The sequence below is a fragment of the Canis aureus genome, chromosome 13, assembly GCF_053574225.1.
Source record: "Canis aureus isolate CA01 chromosome 13, VMU_Caureus_v.1.0, whole genome shotgun sequence".
NCBI classification, from domain to species: domain Eukaryota; kingdom Metazoa; phylum Chordata; class Mammalia; order Carnivora; family Canidae; genus Canis; species Canis aureus.
Window position 1 is genome coordinate 7,056,146 of NC_135623.1, and position 22,848 is coordinate 7,078,993.

Consider the following 22,848-nt stretch of genomic DNA (forward strand, 5'->3'; position numbering starts at 1 on the left):
TCATGAATAAGAGAGACACAGAGAAAGAGACAGAGAGGCAGAGGGAGAAGTAGGCTCCCTGCTTGTTCCCTGCAGAGTGGGGACCCTGGGATCACAACTCGAGCTGAAGGTGGATGCCCAACCGACGGAGCCACCCAGGCGCCCCCAACACCTCCTTCTTCTACTGGAATAGAAACTTTTAATTTCTGGAAAATTAGCATAGAAACCTGGTAAAGAAAGAGAACAAAGAAAACACTTGAAACCGGGTTCTTGGAGGTGCAGATTTAAAGGGACTAGAAATAGCCTGAACAGAACTAGTGTTGTTCATCCCACTAACAAATATGTATAAGGCTCCTCCTGTGGAGCAAGCCTTGTGCAAGGTGCTGGGGATGTGGCAATAAACAGGACAGACTCGGCCTCTGTCCCCGGGGAACCTAAAGTGGGTGGGATGGCCACGGCCTCTGCCTGCGAGTATCTGAAGGGGCGTTAGGGAAGAGAGAACAGCCTTGTTCCATGTGGGTGCAGAAGACAGAGCGGGGATTGTTGTGTGGAAGCCGCGGTGGGCAGACCCCTTCCCTGCGACAGAAGGGCTTGTCAACAGGCACCCCTCTTCTGAGAGGGGACGGCTGCCCCAGGGATGCAGAAGCTCCGTGTCCCAAGAGGACATGGTAAAGGGCCCGTCTTTGTCAGTAGGGCTGCCAAAACAAAATACTCAGACTGAGTGGCTTTATTTCTCACAGCTCTGGAAGCTGAGGAGTCCAAGATCAGGGAAAGAGGGAGAGGGAGAGGGAGAGAGAGAGAGAGAGAGAGAGAGAGAGAGAAAGAGCTAGCTCTGGTGTCTCTCCTTTGTGTGTGTGTGTGTGTGTGTGTGTATTTTATTTATTCATGAGAGACACAGAGAGAGACGCAGAGACACAGGCAGAGGGAGAAGCAGGCTCCATGCAGGGAGCCCGATGTGGGACTTGACCCCAGGTCTCCAGGATCACGCCCTGGGACTGCTGAACCACCCAGGCTGCCCTGGTGTCTCTTCTTATAAGGGCACTATCCCCATCATGAGGCCACTGTCCTTGTGACCTCATCTAAACCTAATGATGGCCCAGAGACCCCATCTCCAATTACCATCCCATTGTGGGGTTAAGGCTTTAACATATGGATTTGGGAGGCAGGGGGTGACAAATATTTGGTCCATAACAGGGGTCTCAGCAGGAACACGACAGCTGGACTATGCTTACCATGGAGAGCCCTTCTGTACCTGACTCTGTGCTTCTGGGGAAGCTGAGGCACACATGGACCCCTTGTGGAGGGTCACTGATGACTCAAGCTGCCAAACGAGTGGAGGGAGGGGGTGGCATGGTGTGGGGGGAGGTTGGATATCAAACACAACTCCTGTGTGGCTCACCCATGGCTCCCCTCTGCTCTGGGAGTAGAGGTGCAAGATGAGCCAAACCACTACTTGCTTATAAACCCTGAGCAAGTGCCCTGCCCTTCTGCAGTCTTCTCCACCTGAAAAAGGGGGTGTGAGGCTCCCACCTACTCAGAAAATTATTGCGAAATGGGGATGAAACCAGGAAATGTGTGCTAAAGCTCAGCACACCCTGACACGTGACAAGCGCTCAGTGGATGGGAGCTATCATTTTTTTTTCTTTTCTTTTCTTTTTTTATTTTTTTGAGAGGGGGAGAGAGGAAGAGAGGGGAGGGGCAGGGGGAGAGGGAGAGAGAGAATCTTAAGCAGGCCCCATGTCCAGTGTGGGGCCTGACACAGAGCTCAAGTCTCATGACCCTGAGATCATGACCTGAGCCGAAATCAAGAATTGGATGCTTAACTGACTGAGCCTCCCAGGCTCCCCAAGAGCCGTCACTTCTGATGACTCAAAATAATTATAACAAGTGCCTGCCATGGGGCATCAGCCTAGGTGGGGAACATTCAGGAACACAGCCCAGGTGATGATGGAGTGAAGTCTCTCTACCTCACAGGATGTTTCATTCTCACAGGGATCCCTCCTGGAGTAAGAATTAGGAACGACTTCCTGGGGGAAGGACATTCTGAGCAGAAGCCTGAAGAGGTAGAAAGGTTTGGGGCAAGGCTGTTGTGAACCAAAGGATGAAAGAAAACACAGGCTTTTGGGGCCAATTGGAGAAAGAAAGTAGCTCAGGCAACCCCACAAATATATTCACCCATTCTCCCACTCCATCATTCACCGCCCCCCACAGCCTCACCTTGCACCCTGCCGACAACTGCAATGGCTCCAGCTCTAAAATCACAACTAGAACATCCACCAAGTGACCACAACCTCCATGCATCACCACACGTACCACCTCGGTCCCCTGCAACTCCATCACACTGACTTCTCCAGCCACTGGCCCTCTATGTTCTTCTAGTCCATCACCTCTCCTTCTTCATGTCCTTCCCCCCACCCTCGGGCCCCAGTAACCCCTCTCTACTCTCTGTTTCTATGAGTTTAACTGTTTTATTTTGTTTTCAGGTTCCACATGTAAGTGATACCGTCAGTATTTGTCTTTCTCTGACTTGTTTCACTCAGCACAATGCCCTCACAGTTCATCTGTGTCATCACGAATGGCAGGACTTCCTTCTTTGTCACTGCTGAAGAGTATCGCATTGTATACACACCAAATCTTCTTTATCCATTCATCGATAGATGGACAGTTAGGTTGTTTCCATATCTTTTTTTTTTTTTTAAGATTTTATTTATTTACTCATGAGAGACACACAGAGAGAGAGGCGGAGACATAGGCAGAGGGAGAAGCAGGCTCTCTGCAAGGAGCTGGATGTGGGACTCGATCCCAGATCCCGGAATCATGCCCCGGGCCAAAGGCAGATAGATGCTCAACCGCTGAGCCACCCAGGCGTCCCTGTTTCCATATCTTGGCTATTGTGCATAATGCTTCAGTGAACGTGGGAGTGTACTTATCTTTTCAAGATTCTGGTTTCGTTTCTTTTGGATATATATCCCAGACTGGGATTGCTGAATCAGGTGGTAGTTCTATTTTCAATTTTCTGAGGACCCTCCATACTGTTTTCCATACTGCTTACACCAATTTACATTCCTCCCAACAGCGGACAAGGGTTCCCTGTTCTTCACATCTTCACCAATACTTGTTACGTGTTGTCTTTTGGATCGTGGTCATTCTACCAGGTGTGGGCCATGTCCTCCTTTAATACAGTTCAGAGTAAAGATCCAACATTTCCTTTTTTAAGATTTTATTTATTTATTCATGAGAGACATAGAGAGAAGCAGAGACACAAGTGGAGGGAGAAGCAGGCTCCCTTTGGGGAGACCAATGAGGGACTCGATCCCAGAACCCTGGGATCATGACCTGAGCCAAAGGCAGACACTCAACCACTGAGCCACCCTGGTGCCCAAGGTCCAACATTTCAATGACAGTCTTGCCAATGCCATGAGTTCTCTTGCCCCTGTCTTTCAATTGACTGGTTGAGCAAACCTCTCCCCATCTGCTTCCTGTGACTTCCTGTGCCTGGAAGCCAAACACTGCTGAGAGGTACACACCACAAGGCAGAGGGCTTTACCCAAGAATCTAGAACCCTCACCTCAAACGGGCCTTGCACACACACTGCCCAGTAATCAATCACTCTCCAGTGGCCTTGTTGCACCTTCATCACACTCCTCAAATCAGCTTCCTCAGCTCTCATTCTCAGTGGTGACCCTACCTTCTACTTGAAAAAGACAACTCCAATCCTTATATTCTCTCTCTCTCTCTCTCTCTCTCTCTTTCACACACACACACACACACCTCTACACCCAACCTCTTCTCTTTTTCTTCTATTTCAACATGGAAGCTGACTTTCTCATTAAAGATTGATTTTTTCCACCTGGATTTTAGTGTCCTCCCTTCACTCTTTCCTAGAAACTTTGTGTTTCTTATTATCTCTTATTTCTCTTGGATTTCCTATCTTTACTTCAGGGCCTGTGAGATCTGGCCTCCTTGCCCTTCTCTTCTCCATCCCCACTGCACCCTACACTCCCTCCATTCCCAGGCTCTCACCACACCGGCCTCTTTTGAGTCCCTTACTGGGATCCACCCTTCACAGGGCTTTGTACATGTTGTTTCTTATCTGGAATGTTCTTCCCACTCATGCTGCAGACCTTGGCTCAAGTGTCACTTCCTCAGGGAAGCCCTCCTTGACTTCCCCAAGTTGGTCAAATTATCTTGTCGCATCTTCACTCAGCACTCTATTGCCCTCTTTGTAGTATTGCCATGGTTGTGACTGGATTATCTGTATGCTTATCTGTTTCCCTTACAATATCATTTCCCTCACTGAATTCCTAGAGTGGATCTTTGCTCACTATTGTATCCTCAGTGCCTGATCTAGCGGGCCTAGTCTCCAAGATCACTAATAATACTAAGTGTTCAATTAATGAGCATATAGTGAGCATCTACTGTGTGCCATGCTCTTCTGTATATTTGGTTGCATTTAATCCTCACAACAACTTTGCAAGTAGGTATTTTGCTCTTAATAGATGAGATCATCAAGGCTCAGAGACGCTAAGAAACTTACCCATGGTCACATGCTGGAGATGACTGAGCCTGAGCAAGAACTTGTCCATCTGACTGCAAGCCAGAGTTCTTATCTGTTTCTCCAGCTGCCAGAAAAGGAAAGGAAACATTCTCTTATCCACTCCCATACTCTGAGGGCCCGTGCATACTAGGTGCTTTATAGCATTATCTCAGTTCATCCTCAGAATCAGCCTATTAGGTGATCTCCTTTTCCAGATGTGGTCATTGAAATATAGAAAGGTTTTGTGAACCGCCCCCAAGTTACTCAGCAAAATAGCAGAATTGAGCTTCTAACCCAGGGCATCAGGGCTCTTTTCACTGCACCAGGCACGATAGAACAGGTAAGTGAAAGCACAGCCAGGGTGGAGGATCTTTAAACCTCATTAAAACACTAAACTGGCTTCTGGGCCTCTTCTTTGGCCCACACTTGACAACCTGAGTCATCTTGGCTTTGAGGAATACTCGTGCCTGGAACTGCTCTGTTGACCCAAGACCCTGGATCAGAGTTTCCAGCCAAGGCAGGTAAGCAAGGGTAGGAGTCATGCCACATCCCTGGTGCCAACCCAAGGATTCATTGTCAAGATGGGAGGTGGCTGCACGATCCTAGAGCTGACCTTCCACCTCCACTTAAAAATAAACCATCTGGTCTTTGGGTAGCTTTTCAAGGACAGCTCTTGTCAGCCATCACCCTCCCTCACATTGTGGAAGCATGGGACAGGTGGGGCCCCGGTGGAAAGTGCTAGGTGCCCCAGCCACAGGCTCTGGGCAGAATCAGCCAGTTTCTAGCTGGAATAGAACTAAGAGCCCTTGGGCACGGGAGCTGCTTGGGCCTGACTCTCACTGCCTGCCCTTATGGTAGGAGAGACACATCGCCTACAGTGACCTACGCTAAGAGTGAGGTTCCTAGGAAGGCTTCCCTTGGCTGGCAGTGACAAAACCACCATCTGAGTGGTAGGATGGACATTCTGCCCACCTGGGCTTCCCTGCAGAGGACCCACTAGTGCCACCATGGTTTTCTTTGCTCCTGCCTGTATTCAAGAAATAACCGAATAGAGCAATGTTTCTCAAATTATTGACAACACAACTCAGACCCACCTTTTCGTATTTCACACTTAGATGTCAAAGCAATGTCAAATTGCTGCAAAATGTTTCTAGACACTTGCTCAAAATGTTGGTATTTAACTCACTGTGGCCTGGTAACGAAGAGTGGCTGGTTTCTGTCCAAAGGCTTTCTGTAGCAGCAGGATCGGAGGACTGATAGATTGGGTGGACAAACATTCCAGCTTCCTCGTTCCTCTGTGGGACACTTCTGCAGTGTGTTCTACACAGTTTCTCAGAGGTGTCCTGTGGGACAAAGACCCAGTTACTCAAGAGGCAACTTGCTCATCTTTTATTGACTTTCCTCCCTTCTCTCTCTTCCCCACTCCTTGGCTATGCTTCCTGGGGATGCCCTCTTAGATAAAGTACCTGCACCTGAATCTTTGAGTCAGCATCTGCTTTGCAGGGTCCCCAAATTAGGACACTTTCAAAGTTCAAGTCCCATCATTTCCTTTCATGTACCCTTAACTAGAGCCAACTTCAACTATAAACTAGATACTCCACGTGTTGGCCTTCTGTGTCTCCGTGCTTTCTGTGCCTGTTACCTAAAAGTCCTTCTGGTTTTTATGTTCGTAATCTCCTATCTGTTTTTCAAGAACCAGCTCAGGTTCCATTTGTTTCACGATAAGAACAAAGAGTGATGGCTCAACCCTTTGAACTCCCAGAGCAGTCTATCAGTTATGGTATGATCTTTGTCTCCCAAGTTTCTTGACCCCGTGGAGTCAACTGCCCCTGTCAACCCCACCACCACTCCTGCTGCCCCACTTGTGTTCGATCACTTACTCTCATGGCCACAACTAGACCTGACCATTGCTCAGAATGACGCAGGCTCTGGGATCTTAAATGCCAGGGTCCTCAGGGTGTCCACAGACACCTCTCTCCCTCTGTCACTAAGGGCTTATGTTGTCTGAGGTTACCAAGATCTCCATCTCCTCCTCCTTCAGCTGGACCCGCTCTTCCAGTCCCATAGTCTTTCCCCTGCACTCACCAGCCCCTTGACCCATTCCAGCCCTGCAGTTGTACAAAATCCAGCCCTGGGTCAGTCTGCCTATCAGCCTCTTGGGTTTGCTTTTTGCTAGTAGCCTGAAAAGAAATGCAAAGTGGCTATGGGCACCCACAGGAGTTACCAAGGTTGGAATCCTGGCTCTACTACATACTTATTGTGTAACCTTGGACAATTACGTAAGTTTTGGGTCTGCGGGCTCCTCATTTATAAAAGAGAAAAAGAAAACATACCGCTCAGGTAGAGGTTCAATTTTTAAATGCCAAAGACAGGGTAAACTCTCCATAACTGCTTTTGTTGACATTGATTTTATTACTGCATGTCCACTTCATTGCGTTGGTGGTGGAAATTCAATGAAAAAATGCGTGTAAAGCATTTAGAACGGTGCCAGGCACAGGGTAGACACTCCATAAATGTTAGCTGCTAGTATTATTACTGAATTAGTTTCTTTTTTTTTTTAAGATTATTTATTTATTTATTCATTCATGAGAGACAGAGAGAGAAAGGCAGAGACAACAGGCAGAGGGAGAAGCAGGCTCCACTCAGGGAGCCCAACGTGGGACTTGATCCTGGGACTCCAGGATCATGCCCTGGGCCAGAGGCAGGCTCTAAACAGCTGAGCCATGCAGGTGTCCCACTGAATTTGTTTCTTGGAAACCGTAATAAATCATGGCAAACTGGGTGGCCTAAATCAACAGAAATGTATTGTCTCACAGTTGTGGAGGCCCAGAAGTCTGAAATGAAGGTATCAGCAGGTTAGAACCTTCTGAGCCTCTGAGGAAGACTTGATCCATGCCTCTCCTTGCTTTAGGTGGATGTCAGCAATCCTTGGTGTTTCTTGGCTGCAGCTGCATAACTATGACCACTGCCTCAGCCATCCTCTCTGTGCCTGAGTCCCAGATCTCCCTGACTTTCTCTTGCAAACATGCCTGCCACCCCTCTAAACCCAGGCTTATCTCCTTTTGAGATCCTTAACTTAATTACATTTCCAAAGACCCCTTTTCCAAATAAATTCACCCTCAGGGGTTCCAGGGGTTAAGATTTGGATGTACCCTGCAGGGGCTAGCATTTAATTCACTCCAGTGATCCTTACAAAAGGTTTCAGTGGACGTGGGAGGGGAGCCGAAGCCTGACCACAAAGAATTAAGAGACAAAGAGGGAAAACAAAGAGAGAAAGAAAAAAAAAAAAAAAAAAGAGAGAGGACAAAGGGATGATGAAGATGTGTTGATAATTACCAGAGAGTCCTAGTTAGGAAGGAATGTGAATGCAGAGGGAGCTGGAAGAGGGAACAGTTAGAAGTGGAATTTTCTTTCCTCTTTGAAATTATGGGAGAAACTTGGGTTTCTTGGGGGGAAAGATGGTGGAGAAGAAGGAACACCTCCAAGATGCACGAGAGTGAGGGGAGGAGCAGCGGAGTGAGAAGCAGGCCCCAAAGTCGCCCTAGGTAAATCAGGGCTGAATGGCTGACAGCAAATCCCAGGATGGGCCAGCCACTGAACAACAGCAGGCCATGGAGCAAGTCAGAACAGAGATATCATTGGAGGGGAAGAGAGTGAGCCAAGCAGCCACCAAAGACAAGAGAAAACAGAACCAACCAGCCTCAGAAGAGCCTGAGATGTAGGAAGACTGAGTCAGAGATCATACATTGGACAGTTTATAAAGTGCTGTCTCCCGTCTCTCATCTGAAGCTCCAAATACTGCTGGAGGGCAGGCGGAATGATGACAGCCCTCAGGTGGGGGAGGGAGGGTCTTGGGGTTACCCCAGGATACACAGAGCCCCCAGGTGAGGAAGCAGGAAGCCCAGGGAGGGCCTGAGCTCTCCCAGGTAGGACCCTCTACACCCTACCCCCCACCCTTGGTGTCCTATTGCTCACATTCCCTTTTGCACTCTCCTCCCTGGTCTTCTTTGAGATGGGTCATCCTGGTGTCCTGGTTGTCTACCCCCTGGACCTTTCTCTCAAGACCCTTTCCAGAGCACCTCTTCTTCCTCCAGTCCTTGACAGACCCAAGACCAGATTTACCTTATTCTCCCCCCAGACTGGCTCCTCCTCTTCTGTTGGTTGGCACCACCAGCCCCAAACCTGCCTCTGTCTCTCCCAACATCCTGTCAATCACCCCCCCAGGGCTGTGTGTCCTCCACCTCCTGAATACCTGGTAAGGTTGCCCTCCACGCCCATCCCGTTCTCTCCATCCGCAGGCCTCGTTGCCCTGTCTCACCCTGCAATAGGCTTCCACCAGGTCTCCACTACCTCTTGGCTTCTCCAGGTCCATCATCCAAATGGCTACACCATGGTCTTCCAAAACCACGTAGATGATGTTTTTGCTCATCTGTTGTTGCTCACCTGCCTAAAGTTCTCTGCGGCCTTCCCACCTCTGTTGGGGAAAGCAGGGAACAAACTAGCATTCAAAATCCTTCACAATCGGGGTTAATTTCCTCACAGGTTCTCCCCCACCCCACCCCACCCCACCCCACCCCCATGCAGTTAGCACAATCTCTCTTTGTGAGGCTGCTGAGATGCTTGCAGGAGCGACTGTTAAGTTCCTAGCACATAGTAGAGCACCGGGCCACGCACTATCCATGGCAGCTGTTATGCATATTTATATAGACATTGTATAAAATTGGAGTCATGCTGTTTCATAACTTCCCCTTTTCACTCACTAGCATATCTTGAGCGTTTCCTCATCTCTTTAATATTCTCTGAGAGTGTGAGATTTAATTCCCCTGCAGCCCTCCTTCTACTCATGTGGCATCGCCTCTTTACTCAGGCCTCTTGCCGTTGAGAATTTAGGAAACTTCCTAATTTACCCCAGTTATGAATAAGGCTGGGATAAATAACCTTTGATTTTTTTAGGGCGCATCATGGAAGTAGAATTGCTAAATCAAAGTATAACTCTTTCAAAAGCTTTCGTACAGGCTGTCAAACGGTCGTGCAAGAAATGTACAATTTTACCTCCTCGGCGGAGGAAAAGGCTCTGGCTTCCCCCACATCTTACCAACATCTGGTGTTTTCATTATTTTTATCTTGACCAATTCTACAGATAAGAAAAGCCGGAATCTCCTTTTCATTTGTACTTTGAGATTTCTGACATTTTCATAAGGTTTTTGTATTTCCTCGGTGAATTACGTTAATCATCCTTTGCCCCTGGTGTCCACAGGTCAGTTCCTCTCATTGTTATGGGTTTAGCAGGACTTGAAAGGGCCGCTGCAGATGGGAGCCCTTGGGCAGCTTCCTCCCCGCCCTTCTGACCCTCCTCCTCCCACATTCCCACCCTCCAGAGCCTTCCTCTGCTCCCCAGGGAACCTTTGTCATTCAAAGTAGCCCTAGCTTCCCAGGGCCTTTTCCCAGGATAGCCCATTCGAACCGCCCTCTCCACCTTTTGCTAGCCTCCCCTCTGGGAGCCCCACATTCTTGCAGCTCCCACCTCACCTCTCTACACGCCCTGCACACTCACCCCTGAAATTCCTCAAGGAGGCCCAAAGCCACAGAGGACCCAGACTGACCTAGCCCTAGACCAGGAATCTCGGCCCTGCCCTGTCCTGGCCTGAAAGGGGGAGGCCTGAGGAGAGAGGGGGCAGTTCAGAGGAACAGTTGTCCCCAGAGGAAGGCCTGGGGGAGGTAGGCCCCATTATGCGGTGGGGGAGAGAGCTCATCTTTGATGTCTTTTTGATCTTTGATGTCTTTAGCACAGAGCTCAAACCCCAGGTCGGTCCCTTGAAGGCTGTCCTTTCACTATCTGGTCAGGGTCACGAAGAGGGGGAAATGTAACATTCTGTGTAAAGCACGTGCCGCGGATCAGCGCAAGGCCCCAGGGAGCAGGCATGCTGTGGCTTCTACTGCGGCTGAAGAAGGCGACTGGGGCAGAGGGACAGCTTGAGCCGGGACCGGGGGGCAGAGGTTGGGCTGAGGAGGTCCCGGGCACCCAGGGAGTCCCTGGGGTCTGTGCCAGGGCGGACGGGGAAGCCCCCACATCAGCTCGGGGGGTGTCCCCGCCAGCCGCTCCCCTCTGCCCCCTGCAACCGCACTCGCTCCCCACCCCCCCAGGACACGAGGGTGGCGGTGGCGCCCCGAAGGCAGTGACTAAAACCGCGAGTCCGAGGCGGCTTCCCAGAAGCAGGCTTCGAGCTGGGCCGCGGGGTGCAAGGTGCTCGGGCCGCGGGGGCGGGGCGGGCGGGCGGTGTCGGCGGCGGAGGCTCGGCGGCAGAGGCTCGGCGGCGGAGGCTCGGCGGCCGGGGCGCGAGGGGGCGCGGGGGGAGGGGCAGGACCCAGTGGGGGGAGGGCCCCGCCCCGCCCCGCCCCGCCCCGCCCCGCCCCCGCCGCCGCCCGCGCACGTAGCGCTCGTCCGCTCTGCGCGCCCGGGCAGGTGACACGGGTCCCCCCGCGGGCGGGGCGGCGCCTGCCCGCTACCTGCGCGGCCGCCCGCGCCTCCCGGGCCCCGCCGGCCGAGAGGGGCGGGGCTGCCTGGCGCACCCGGGAAGGCGGCGGGCTCCCAGTGGGCCCCCATCCCCCCTCCCGGCGGGACCCAGGCCGATGGGGCGCTGCCCGCAGGGGCGAGGCCGGCGGCCGGGCGGGGGCGAACGGGTGGTGACGTGCTCAGTCCGGGGTTTTGCAGGCGCCCCCCCCCCCCCCCCCCCGTCGTCACGCTTGGCCCGGCCGCCCCCCACCCCCGGCGGGAGGACGGGGACTCCGCCCCAGACCTCCAGGAACGTCCAGGTCCACAAGCCTGCGCTGCGGAATGCCTTATCTGGGCGCCGACCTTGATGGACCGGTCTCCGAGCGGCTCTAGAAGCAGGATTGTCCTGTCCTGTCCTCATCAAAGGGAGGGAGGGTGGCGCCACGGATGCGGGCGCTCACCCCCTCCCTCGTGTGGCCCACGGTCCCGCGTGCACGTGCGTGTAGCCCCATAGCCCCGTGCCCAGCCCTGGGCCCCACCAGCCGCTCAGGAGATCCCCACTGTCCAAAAGGTTAGAGAATGAATCCCAGGACGATCCTTTGCATCATCCCCCCCCTCGCTGGCCTCCGCTCCCCCTTCACTTTGTCCTCCGTGCCCGGCGATCTCGGGGCAGATGGGGGAGAAGAATGGGGCCTGGCTCTTTGGAGATCAGAAGCACTTGGAGAGGGAATGTTTTCGGGACGGGAGCGGCCGCTCACCCCCGCCGCACCCACCGGCCATCCCCCATCAAAGCGGCTGAAGGCAAAGCCTGAGGACCACCCAGGATAGATTTGCAGGCCACGGGACTACAGGAGAACTGCAGGCCGGAAGGCTGGGCCCCTACCATTTGGGGGGAGGTGTGGTAGTTGCCTCCGCCTTATCAGTAGGGTGGCTCACAGGGCTGAGCCCCGTGATCTGGCCCCTCCACTCTGCCCTTCTGCTCTGGACCTAATCTGCAGGCCCAGGGAGTGGGGCCCTGGTGTTTACAAATATCTCCCGCTTGCAACCTGGCGTAGCATCCCCAGTCCTTGGAGAGGGAGCTCTGGGAGCAGCAGAGAGAAGCTTCAGAGAGGTCAGCTGGCCTGGTCCATCTCCCTTAGATCAACCAGAAAGGCAGGAGACCAGGCCCCTGCCCTGCTGGCTCCAGGCACTGAGCAACAATTACAGACACAAAGGCCCACACAGGAATGCAGGGGCAGAGGCCTGGGGATTGGTGACCCAAGAGGGAGGGAAGACTCCCAAACAGACGCAGGGCTAGATACACAGGTGGCTCTCAATACCATGTGGTGACAGAATGAAAGAACAAAGGAGTGGATGAAAATGGGGATGACTGAATGAATGTCCGAGGCCATGGGTGTATTTGGGTCGAAAACCCTCAGCAGGTGGAGACTTTTCGTGGGTTGTCACTGCCCTGACCCTGGTGGGTGTCATCACCCCAGCAGGCTACAGCTCCTGGGAAACACTTGGATTCTCCCTTCCACTCCTGGGGCCATGGCCTGACATCCACAGGTGGCCAAGTTGTGCTCTCTGAATATCTGGAGCTGGATGTGTTGGCTGTCCGTTGCCCCAGTCAGAACTTTTCACAGGCATCTGCAGTGCCTGGGTCAGATTCCTTCCTGTCCTCATCCCAGTGTCCCCAGCAGTGTTAGAGCAAACTGCCAGAAGACAAGGATCTGACGTGAAGGCGGGCCTGGCCACTTCCCAGCTGTGTGGCCTTAGCAGTCATTTCTTTCTCTCTCTCTCTCTGAGCCTTAGTTTCCTTAACTGTAAAATGGAGACAAAAATGCCGTCTTTGCTTTACTGAATGTGGGGTCACAGGCAGCTCTTCTTCTCCCTCTGAGTCCCTCCCCCTCAGCAACCTCCCCTCAGGGGCTTTGTTCACACTACATACCTTCCTACCTGACTTTTTACCTGCACTAGCCATCCTCGGAGGGCAGGAATTGGGTCTCTGCTACCTCCCCATGCCCTCTATTACACATCACTGCCTGACACACAGGCAAGCCCATGGCGGTGGGAGTAAATGTTCACCAAAGGGGAAGTGATGAGTGTAAGCATTTTGTTAACCAGATGGCTTTGATAGTGACAATAGTATTTTAAGTCGCAGAGCTTCAGGACTCAGATCTCATGAATGAACTGAATCCTCCATTGGACAGATGAAGAAATTGAGGCCCAGAATGTGAAAGAAACTGCCAGAGATCCTCAAGGGAGGTTGTGGTGCTTGGACCTCAACAGAAGGCTCCCCTCCCCAGGTCATTCTCATCAGACCCTCCCCCCTCCCACCTCCACATGGGGCTCCAGCAAGTGCAGACCCAGGGAAGCCCAGCATGTGCACCCCCTGACTACCTTCTTCAAGATGCCTGAGAGCTATAAGTGTATCTGGGTTCTTGAGGGCTGAAGGGGGGATGCTGCTCGGAAAGAGACAGTGAACTCTTGAGTTTGTGCTGCAGGTGGAAGCAGAAGCAGCGCTGCAGTGTGTGCATGGCCCAGTGGGGCCTTAAACTGGAGTTGCAGCAGAGCCTGGGGCAGTGGAAGCAGTGTGGGTTCAGAGTCAGGCCAACCTGGCTTTGAATCTCGACTCTGACACTCATTAGCTGGGTGAGTTAATAGGACAAGTTATTTGATCTATGAGCCTCAGTATCCTCACCTGTCATATAATTCATCCCTACTTGAGATGATTTGCTAAAAACATGGGCATAACCGTCTGTTGTGGTCTGACTGTATCACACACACACACACACACACACACACACCCCTCCCTGCAATTTCATATGTTGAAGCCTGAACCCCTAGTATGCTGGAATTTAGGGATGGAGATGGAGCCTTGAAAGAAGTAATTAAGATTAGATAAGGTCATGAGGGTGGGATCCTGATTTGACAGAATTAGTGTCCTTGTAAGAAGAGACACCAGAGAGGTTGAGCTCTGGCTTGCTCCCTCGCTCTCTCCCCCCTCTCTCCTCCCCCTATGTGTACATGGAAGACAGACTATATGGTGACACAGGGAGAAGGCAGCCGTCTACAAGCCGGGGAGAGAGCTCTCACCCAAAACCCAGCTACACTGGCACCCTGGCCTCAGACTCCCAGCCTCCCAAACTGGGAGAAAATAAAGTTCTGTTGTTTAAGCTACCTGGTCTGTGGTATTTTGTTATGGCGGCCCAAGCTAATGTAGTGTCTAATGAGTAGGAGGGCCATAACTGTTCCCCCTCTTGGCTATCTCCGGGTTTTCCTCTATTCCCAGGAGGAATAAGGGAAGAACCCTGGCCTGCCACTCCATCCTCCAGCTCAGAGGCCTTTGGAAGACGATTGTGAGGCCTGTGGTGAGCTGAAAGCAGTGCTGCAAATGATACCCACGTCAAATCCCTGGAACTTATGAATGTTACTTTATATGGCAAAAGATGTGATTAAGCTAAGGATTTTTTTTTTCTTTAAAGAAGTGGAGGACAGAGGGAAAGAGAGAGAGAGAAAATCTTAGGCTCTATACCCAGGGCAGAGCCCTACACAAGGCTCAATCTCACAACCCAGGTCATGACCTGAGCTGAAATCAAGAGTTCCAACTTAACAGACTGAGCCACCCAGGCACCCCGAAGCTAAGGATTTTGAGAAGATGAGCTTCTCCTGAATTACCAGGGGCCTTAAATGTCATCATGAGTGACCTTATAAGAGAGAATCAGAGGGACAGAAAGAGGAGAAGACATACATACAGAGAGGAGAAGGAAGCATGAAGTTGGAGGCAGAGACTGGAGTGATGTGGCCACAAGCCAAGGAATACCCTGCAGCCACCAGAAGCTGGAAGAGACAGGGAATAGTCTCAGAGGGGACTGAAGCCCTGTTGGTGCCTTGCTTTCAGGTTTCTGGCCTCTGGAACTATGAATAAATGCATTCTATTGTTTCAAGCTCTCTAGTTTATGGTAATTTGTTATGGTAGCAGCAGGAAACCAATATAGGTCTCTTGGTTCTAGCTCCAACTCAGCCAGTCCCCTGCCTCTGGACTTGTCATCTCCCGGCCAATATCTGACCTAGAGACCCAGGCATTCACTAAGCCCCAAAGCCTAATCCTGGGTGGGGTGGGACACCTGCCACCCACAAGGTAGACTGAGTCCTAGCTGCCACCTGCTCCCTGGCCCTATCTGCCTCTGTTGCACTGTACTGATAGTTTCTGGCCCCATCAAGACCCCAGTGGGAGTGGGAGGTGGGCATGCCTGCAGGGGTCAAATACTGGTTAGTTGGGGGGGGGGAGGAACTTGGGAAAATCAGGAGGCCCATACTATAATTTTGCCCCTATATGAACTTGGGCAACTTCACTTTAGCTCGCTGGGCCACAGTTTGTTCAGCTGCCAGATTCATAGATTGGAGCACATGCTTTTCCTGAGCCTTTTAGTTCTGACTGTGAATGAACAAGGAAAGGGGTGGGAGGACTTGAGAGGAAGGATGAAGATAATGAATGCTGAGCATAAAAATTCTATAAATGAGGTTTGGATTTCTCTCATGTATTGGATGAGCAGTGTTAAGATCACAGAGTGACTCAAGTTTTATGAGGAGGTAGGGCCTAGGGTTGGAGGTCTATATGAGAGGTGTCCATTGCATCACAGGACCCACCATACCACACTCCTTTTCTTTTCCAGATTTTATTTATTTATTTATTTATTTATTTATTTATTTATTTATTTATTTAACAGAAAGAGAGAGCACACACACGTACAAGCAGGCAGAGGAAGAGGGAGAAGCAGGCTCCCTGTTGAGCAGAGAGCCCACCACAGGGCTCAATCTAGGACCTGAACTGAAGGCAAACATTTAACCAACTGAGCCACCCAGACATCCCACCACACTCCTTTCAAGGCCATCACTCAGTCCCCGATCTTACAGCCCAAGCGGATACACTTAGACTGTGGAACTTTGACCCTATAAATGGAACCAACCAGAAGGAAGAAGGGGGACCTACCAGAGGGCTGCCTGGCAACCAATGACATGGAGGGAAAAGATGAGATAGGCCAAATCAGATGGTCACACTTGGGAATTTGAAGTAGGAAACACTGGGAAACATAGTAGGAAGATGGAGGCAAAGGAGTCACAGTTGGGAGAAGTCCAGAAATTCCAACCTGTTCAAGCTAGTGGCTGAAAAAATAAATGAAAGCAAGTGGGTTAGAAGTGAGCAAAATGAAGTGAAACAAAGTTGGATGGTAGTTGAGTTGTTGAGTTAGTGTTGAGATGTGAAAGTTAAAGCCTGTGCACACTCCTGGTGCTGGTGGTCCTAGAGGTTCTTAGTATTGGAAGGAGAGACCACAGAGGCGTCTGAGTGGCTCTGTCGGTTAAACAAACGTCTGCCTTCAGCTCAGGTCATAATCTCAGGGTCCTGGGATGGAGCCCAGCATTGGGCTCTATGCTCAGCGGGGAGCCTGCTTCTCCCTCTCCCTCTGCCGCTCCCCTTGCTTGTGCTTTCTCTCTCTGTTAAATAAATAATAATAATAAAAAAACGGTATCGTTATAGGGGCATCTGGATAGCTTAGTCTGTTATAAGTCCGACTCTGGATCTCAGCTCAGGTCTTTTTTTTTTTTTTTTTTTTAAGATTTATTTATTTAATTTATTTATTTATGAGAGAGAGAGAGAGAGAGAGAGAGAGAGGCAGAGACACAGGCAGAGGAAGAAACAGGCTCCATGCCGGGAGCCCGACACGGGACTCCACCCCGGGACTCCAGGATCGCGCCCCGGGCCAAAGGCAGGCGCGAAACAGCTGAGCCACCCAGGGATCCCCTCAGCTCAGGTCTTGATCTCAGGGTTGTGAGTTCTAGCTCCATGTTAGGCTCCATGCTGGGAGTGGAGCCTACTTAAAAAAAAAAAAAAAAAAAAAAAAGACATCATTAAAAAAGCAAAAGGCAAGGTACAGATGGGTGAAAGCATCTCCAAAACATGCATCAGATAATGGACTTTTAGCCAGAATATAGAGAGTTCTGACAACTCAAAGTAGAAAGGCAATCAATTATTTTAATGGACAAAATATTTGATCAGACACCTCAACAAAGAAGATACATAGATGGCCAATAAGCACACAAATGGATACTCAACATCATTAGTCATTAGAGAAACCACAGTGAAATGCCATTACACATCCATATGGATGACCAATAATAAAAAATTTGACCACGTGAGGACAGCTAGACGCCCCCACCCCGCCTCCACTGCTGGTGGAAATGTAAATTGGTACAACTTTGAAAAACAGTTTGGAAATTATAAAGATAAGTATACACTTACATTACACCCACATCATCCCATTCTTAAGTCTTTACACAAGGGATATTTCCTAAGAGATATTTCCCGAAAGACTTGTAAGTGAATGTTCATAGTGACTTTATTCACAATAGCCAAAAGCTGAAAGGAACCCGAATGCCAATTAACTGGTAAATAGGTTAAAAGTCTGTAGTATACCCACATAATAGAATTTACTCATCAATAAAAAAAAAAAACCACTACAATTGTAATATGTACATAAGAATATGGATGAATTTTTTTTATTTTTTTTTATTATTTATTCATGATGTCATAGAGAGAGGAGAGAGAGGCAGAGACACAGGCAGAGGGAGAAGCGGGCTCCACAGGAGCCCGACGTGGGACTCGATCCCTGGACTCCAGGATCGTGCCCCGGGCCAAAGGCAGGCGCCAAACCGCTGAGCCACCCAGGGATCCCCAAGAATATGGATGAATTTAAAAGTCATTATGCCGGGTCGAAGAAGTTAGACACAAAATGATGCATATTGTATGATTCCATTTATAAGAAACTCCAAAATAAAAAAAAAAAAAAAGAAACTCCAGGAAATTCAAAATTATAGTGACAGAAAGTAGATCAGTAGTTGCCAGACACTAGGAATTGGGGGAAAGGACTGACTTCAAAGGGGCACAGGGAACTTTCAGGGTGATAGAAATGCTCTCTACCTCAATATATCAAGGTATAGATATATGAATAATCTAATAATATAATATTAATAATAATATTAAATATTATATATAATATAATAAGTAGGGATATACAGATACATGTATGCAGATGTAGGGATTATAAGATAATAAGATAATAAATCTTTATTTATTATAAATAAATTAATATTATTATATATTATAATATATGGGTTATATGTGTACATTTGTCAAGATTATGTATTTTTTTAAGATTTATTTATTCATTTGAGAGAGAGCACGAGTGGAAGGGAAAGGCAGAGGGAGAGGGAGGAGCAGACTCATGATGATGTCTTTTTTTTTTAAGTAGGCTCCACTCCCAGCATGGAGCCTAACATGGAGCTAGAACTCACAACCCTGAGATCAAGACCTGAGCTGAGGGGATCCCTGGGTGGCTCAGCCGTTTCGCGCCTGCCTTTGGCCCGGGGCGCGATCCTGGAGTCCCGGGGTGGAGTCCCGTGTCGGGCTCCCGGCATGGAGCCTGTTTCTTCCTCTGCCTGTGTCTCTGCCTCTCTCTCTCTCTCTCTCTCTCATAAATAAATAAATTAAATAAATAAATCTTTAAAAAAAAAAAAAAAAAGACCTGAGCTGAGATCCAGAGTCGGACTTATAACAGACTAAGCTATCCAGATGCCCCTATAACGATACCGTTTTTTTATTATTATTATTTATTTAACAGAGAGAGAAAGCACAAGCAAGGGGAGCGGCAGAGGGAGAGGGAGAAGCAGGCTCCCCGCTGAGCATAGAGCCCAATGCTGGGCTCCATCCCAGGACCCTGAGATTATGACCTGAGCTGAAGGCAGACGTTTGTTTAACCGACAGAGCCACTCAGACGCCTCTGTGGTCTCTCCTTCCAATACTAAGAACCTCTAGGACCACCAGCACCAGGAGTGTGCACAGGCTTTAACTTTCACATCTCAACACTAACTCAACAACTCAACTACCATCCAACTTTGTTTCACTTCATTTTGCTCACTTCTAACACACTTGCTTTCATTTCTTTTTTCAGCCACTGGCTTGAACAGGTTAGGATTTCTCATTAAAAAAGCAAAAGGCAAGGTACAGATGGGTGAGCAGGGAGCTCCAACATGGGGCTTGATCCCAGGACCCTTAGATCACAACCAGGGCCAAAGGCAGATGCTTACCCATTTGAGCCATCCAGGCGCCCCAAGATTGATATTTTGCACTTGAAATTGGAGAAATTTATTGTGTGTAAATGATGTTCAAATAAAACCTTTTTTTTTTTCTTTTTAAAAGATTTTATGTATCCATTCATGAGAGACACAGAGAGAGAGGCAGAGACACAGGCAGAGGGAGAAGCAGGCTCCATGCAGGGAGCCAGATGTGGGACTCGATCCCGGGTCCCCAGGGTCAGGCCCTGGGCTGAAGGCAGCGCTAAACCACTGAGCCACCAGGCTGCCCATAAAACCTATTTTTTAGAAATACAGGCTTCTTTATATACATAAGGCCACCTCCAAGACTGACCTTGTGGTCAACAGTGGAGCAGGGGCCTCATAGCACTGGGGTCGGAAAATGAGACCTTCGGAAGGTTAGCCAAGAAGGGGCAAGGGACTTAAAACGTTCATTAGCAAAACTTTTAAATTTGAAAGTTCTAATACTATACACTTGAAAGAGTTTACTGTTTTTGTCCGGTATAATATATATGAGTTATCACATTTGTCCAGTGCAGATTGTTATTAAAGATCTATAAAGGAATCACATTTTGTCCAGAGAATAAATCATTTCAGGATCTCTTTGTTGTGATTGTCGACATTTAGCCACTGTCCCCTATCTTTAGGGGCCTGCCTGTATCTGGACCTCCTGAGGCCCAGTGCGGTAGGATCTTCTTAAGAATATTCTTGGGGGGGTGGGGTGGGTAGAATATTCCTGGGATTTCACTTAGTGCACCATACATATTCTCACACTAATGCCTCTTCATCCTTTGCTTCTTGCCACTGAAAGCTCCTCATCAGAAAGAGATCAGGGTCGTAGTTTATAACTAAGGATTAGGTTAAGATTAAATTTAGGATTATGGTCACGGAAAACCTAATTGATGCTTCTCCTACATGTGTGTCTGACGCATAGTGAGCGGTGAGTATGTATTGTTCATTTAAATGAATGAATGAAAACTGATTTAAGCAGAAGGAAGCTGTTAGTTGGTTTCAGGTGGTTCAAACAACATCATGAAGGATGGGGAGGGGGTTGCTTGCTCTCTCTCTCTCTGCCCTGACCTCTACAGCATCCTTCAAACCACCAACCACCATTCTGCTAAAAGACTCCCTGTGCTTCCCTCTACTGTCCCATAAAGGAGAGTCTCCCTAGTAGCACCCATGGAGAAGAGAAGCCACTTCTCAGGAATGCCAGAGAAGTCTCCTGATTTTCACTGGCTCTGATTTGGTTTGGGGCCAAGCTGGGACAACAGCTGTCGATATATGGACTGGCTAAAACCAACCAGAACCTATTCTGGGGGGTGCCTGGGTGGCTCAGTTGGTTAAGGGTCTGCCTTCGGCTCAGCTCATGATCCTGGGGTCCTGGGATGGAGCCCCTCATCGGGCTCCCTGTTCAGCAGAGAGCCTGCTTCTCCCTCTCCCTCTGCTGCTCCCCCTGCTTCTGCTCTCTGTCAAGTAAATAAATAAAATCTTAAAAAAAAAAAAAAGGAACCTATTCTTAGTGCTGGGGAGGGAGCTATTTCCTGCAGATGTAGGGAGTAACGGGTGTGTGGCGATCAAAAATGACAACTGTCACCAGGATGTCAGGGTCTGGATTCGAGCTCCCAAAAGGCTCCAGCTCAGACTGAGCAGTGAAAAGGTTGAGTCGTGGGTTTTGGGGGCAGGATAAGGAGGAGAAGTGTAACACATAGTGCCTTGCATTCCACTTTTCAGGCCTTTGCCTGAAAACAAAAAATCACCTACCTAAAAGCTGTTCTTCGTGGTGTTCTTTACACAGGAGAGAGTATGACCTCGTAAATACATAAGGTTAGGGGAGAGGGAACACATTTTTATACACGTTATTGAATGATGGTAGTAACAATATCGTCTTCCTACGGACAAAATTATGGAAAAATAAATATCACTGGATGTGCTAGAATGTTTATGATATGCAGGGATTGATTGAAAGCAATTTAAAAGTTTCAGTTAAGTTTTCCACCAACATCACAATGTTTGCATAACCATAAGAACACATCAGAACACTTTGGATTAGGTTAGGAATAAATGCTGGTGGGGTGGGGGGCGTCAGAAGGCCTTTCCTGGCAGGGTGGGAGGAGTGATTTAACCTCTGCAGGATTCAGTTTCGCCAGAGACTATAGTGACAGCGCCACCTCGCCACCTCACCACCTCGTGAGGCTACGGTGAGGGTTAAATGAACGCTTCACCTATGTAGTACAAGTACTGAGCACACAGTGTTTGGTGCACACTGACCTTTCGATGTGCCCTGGCGGTTAGGAGGAGGACAAGGGGAGGGATGCCTTGTAAAGGCCAGAGTGGCTGTGACTGTACATAACTGGCATTGGATTTGTAAAACAGTTTATTGAGGTATAATCGACATACAATAAATGGCACATGTTTAAATTATACAATCTGACAAGTTTTGACAAATGTACACACACTTGAAATCATCACCACCACCACCACCAAGATAATGCACATATCTATCACCACCAAAAGGTCCTTATTCCCCTTGGTGATCCTCCTACTCATCCCTCCACCACCCTCCATCACAGATTACCATGTGGCTGCCTCCTTTCTGTCAACATAGATTAGTTTGCTTTCCTAGAATTTCATGTAAATGGAATCATATACATCATGTACTCTCTCTCTCTCTCTCTTTTCTGGCTTCTTTCATTCAACTTGTTTTGAGATTTGTCCATGTTGTTGCATGTATTAAAAGCTAGCTCATGCTTTTTCATACCCATTGTATGGATAGATCACAATTAGTTTCTCCAGTGAACATGTGGATTGTTTCCAGTCTTTGGCTACTACCTAGAGTTGTTACACGAGCTTTTACATACAAGACTTTGGGTAGACATAAATACTTTTGTATGTCTTGGGTAAATACCTACCAGTGGGATTGATGGATTATAATATAAGTGTGTATCTTTACAAGAAACTTCCTGGCAGTAAATGTGACATTCCAAGTGCACTTGGCAGGTGGAGCCATGCCAGAGTTCATCCTTGCAAGAGCTCGGAGCCAGGGGCAGGACAAACCCGGTGTAGACTTTGGGTGTCCAGATTAGGGGCAGATGGTAATTAGTCAATATGAGAAGTCTGAGGGGAGCCTCATCTGAAGGGGTCCCAGCATAAGAAAATAGCCCCAGGTGCCCCTACAGCCCATCTTTATAGGTGGCTATAGAAGGGAGGTGGTTCATGACATAAAGGTACTAGAGCCAGGAGTCTCTGCTCTTTGCCTTGTGGCCTCTCCCTTCAGGATCAGGGAGTGATCCCCAGGTGACACCTTGCCTGGTTCATGGGAACTCTTTCCCAGGGCTGGACCTTGCCCTGATTCTGGCATGTACACCGGAGTCCTGCTGTGGACCTCCCAAGTCTCTAGACGCAGACCCAGTTGCATATGTTGACCTTGAGCCCAAAGCCCAAGAGTTCCTAGAGTTCCTGCATGCCTCAACCTATCTTGGCCCTCAAGCCCTGGACATACCCAGCTGCCCTGAGTAGGGCCAGCTCTGCAGCCTGTCTGTCCCATGCTCACCTTGGTTCTTATGCCCAGAGGAGCGCACACCTGTTGACCCACCTACCTGTCCCTGCTCTGGTTAGGTCTTGGCTTCTCCCACCTGGACCATATATCTGGTCCTCTTCTGGCTGCTTGTCTGGGCCTCTCCTTCTCCAGCCCATCCCCTCAAACCAG

At 49.3% G+C, this 22,848-nt stretch overlaps 1 long non-coding RNA gene across 4 annotated transcripts in view; it reads right to left on the reverse strand.

Annotated features, from left to right (window-relative positions):
* LOC144281742 (uncharacterized) overlaps nucleotides 1-22,848 on the reverse strand; it is a 51,462-nt gene that overhangs the window by 12,493 nt on the left and 16,121 nt on the right. The window contains exons 2-5 of one of the 4 annotated variants that reach the window (XR_013350140.1): nucleotides 8,867-8,990; nucleotides 5,703-5,859; nucleotides 4,517-4,601; nucleotides 2,488-3,151 (exon numbers count right to left, since the gene is read on the reverse strand). This is a non-coding gene — a long non-coding RNA (uncharacterized LOC144281742). Of the gene's footprint in view, nucleotides 1-2,487; nucleotides 3,152-4,516; nucleotides 4,602-5,702; nucleotides 5,860-8,768; nucleotides 8,991-22,848 lie in introns of those variants that run through there. The other 3 variants (XR_013350139.1, XR_013350137.1, XR_013350142.1) reach the window with 3 other exon arrangements.